This window comes from Bidens hawaiensis, unplaced genomic scaffold, assembly GCF_021521415.1.
Source record: "Bidens hawaiensis isolate Kalapana, Puna unplaced genomic scaffold, B.hawaiensis_p1.1 tig00025576_1, whole genome shotgun sequence".
NCBI classification, from domain to species: Eukaryota; Viridiplantae; Streptophyta; class Magnoliopsida; order Asterales; family Asteraceae; genus Bidens; species Bidens hawaiensis.
The window spans coordinates 158944-161542 of NW_027494087.1; the positions used below are offsets into that span (position 1 = coordinate 158944).

The 2599-nt window shown below is 41.6% G+C and overlaps 1 pseudogene; it reads left to right on the forward strand.

The window, feature by feature from the left end:
- Positions 1–200: 200 nt before the first annotated feature.
- LOC143571779 (putative receptor-like protein kinase At1g11050 pseudogene) lies at positions 201–2078 on the forward strand (annotated as a pseudogene).
- The last annotated feature ends 521 nt before the right edge of the window (positions 2079–2599 follow it).

The window sequence follows — 2599 nt, forward strand, 5'->3', positions numbered from 1 at the left end:
TATTTCGAAACTCGGGTGGTTCCGGGGAACCACCCGTTTGTATGCTGGATCCGCCCATGTTGACAATCTACCTTCTAATCAACCAACCACCTAATAAACAATACAACCAAAATAACCATAAAACAACTTGCACCTAGTGCTCAAATCACTTTCTCTCTAACCAAACATTTACACATCAAACCCATTTTTTCTTGTGACCAAACAAAGAACACCAACTATGATGAAACAACAACACATGTTATTAAGCTTGTTCCTCATCTCTCTCTCCATCTTCCCTTCATCTCACGCATCAAACTCTTCATGCCCCATAGATTTTGCTTATGTCAACACCTTCCCATGGGACACCTCCGACTGCTCCGCCACCAACACCACCACAAACTGCTGCACCGCCCTCCGTAGCCTCTTCGGCATCGGCCTTTCCCACTACCTTAAACAAAACAAAACATTCTACTTCCCAACCCCACAAACATCAAATCGTTGTCTCTCTGATTTCCAGTACCACCTTAACTTAATCCCTATTAATCAAACCTTTACTTCCTGCCTCCACTCACCCGACGAGTTCGTCTCAAACCCGGCGAGTTGTGCTGGAATAATAACGGTTGCCGATTGGGTTAATAAGTCAGGTGACATATCTGTGCTGGAGTCTTCATGTGATGGAGATTTGTCTGGAGATTTGAAGTGTAGATCTTGTCTTGATGCTGGGATGGCTGTTCACTCTCGGTTGGCATCTTTGAACGTAAACTCTACTAAATGTTTTCAGTTTACTGTTCTATATGCTGCTGGGATTATTAACAGTTTAGGACCTGAAGATCTTGGAACTGCTGATTGCATACTTGCTGTAACTTTGTCTAGACCGAATAATAAATCCAAATCTAAGTCAAGAGTAAACAAGAATATTGTTTATGCTATTTCTGGAGCTTTGATTGGAACTGTATGTGTTCTGGGTGTGATTTGGATTTATAGAAGGTGTTATAACAAGAGGAAGGAGACTCAGTTACATGTTGATTATGTGAGGGATGTGAAAGCTAGGGTATTGCCAAATACCGGTGCAAAATGGTTTCAGATAGGTGAGCTTGAGACAGCCACAAAAGGGTTTTCGCAACAAAATTTTACAGGTCAAGGTGGATTTGGTGTTGTTTATAAGGGAATACTAGCTGATGGAAATGTTGTTGCGGTTAAAAAGATGACGAATACTGATACCGATGCCGATGATGATTTTGTTAATGAGGCTGAGATTATTAGTAAGATTCGGCATCGGAATCTTTTGCCGTTGAGAGGGTTTTGCGTGACGAGTGATTCGGTTAATGGGGCAGAAAGGTATCTTGTTTATGATTTTATGTCGAATGGTAGTTTACATGATCATTTGTTTAACCAAAAGGTTTCAAGCAAGAGGCTAAGTTGGCCTCAAAGGAAGTCTATTATTCTTGATGTGGCTAATGGGCTATTATATTTGCACAAGGGGATCAAGCCTGCGATATTTCATCGAGATATTAAGGCGACGAATATTCTTTTGGACTCGAATATGAAAGCTTTAGTTGCGGATTTTGGATTAGCTAAGCAAAGTAGAGATGGGCAATCTCATATGACTACAAGAATTGCGGGGACCTATGGTTATGTTGCTCCTGAGTATGCGCTTTACGGGCAACTGACTGAAAAGAGTGATGTTTATAGCTTTGGGATCATTGTTCTTGAGATCATGAGTGGGAAAGCAGTGCTTGAAGAGGTGAAAGGAGTGAACCCTGAGAGGGTTTTGATTGCAGATTGGGCATGGGAGCTGGTAAAATCCGGTCGAATGGAAGAGGTTTTTGATAGTTCATTGAGAGATGAATCATTGCCTAAGAGTGTTATGAGTAGGTTTGTAAGAGTTGGGTTACTTTGTGCTCATGTGATGGTAGCCATTCGACCTACGATTTGTGAAGCTCTCAAGATGTTGGAAGGTGACATTGATATCCCACGGTTGGTGGACCGCCCTCCGCCACTCGGTCACGAGTCATCTAGAATGAGTTTTCAGGATACCAACAGTTTGTGGTCGAGTACCCAAGAATCTATGTTTGGTTCAAGTCACAAGTCTTAGGCTATATATGTATGTATGGGATACAAAATGGGTGATTTTTGACACGTGGTAAAAAGGGACGACATGAAGCCGGGGGGCGGTGTTCTCGCCCACAAATCGCCCCATCCTCCAAACACTTATCGCCACGTCATCATCATTATCTCTCCACCAGGCGACAAATTCCCGTCACTCCCTCGACTTATCGCCCCTTTGTCGCCTAGAGGGGCGGTGTTTTCTCCCTTATCGCCAGGATTTTGTAACCCCACGACACATAGCGTTAGGATTTGATCAACAAACACTTGGACTTATTATTTAATTTTGAACTATTTTGATCACATGACCACGGATAATAGTGGGTTGTATATAATTATGTCTATTTATTATTATATAACATTGGGGCATTCAATACAGGTTGTCATGTTTGCATTCCTATTTATGTGTCCAGCCAAACACACCTAATTGGTATCGATTCCATTTTCTTTTATTAATAAAATCAATCAACCAAAGACAACTTTATCTTTTGGGTACATGCTATATATCTTTCGA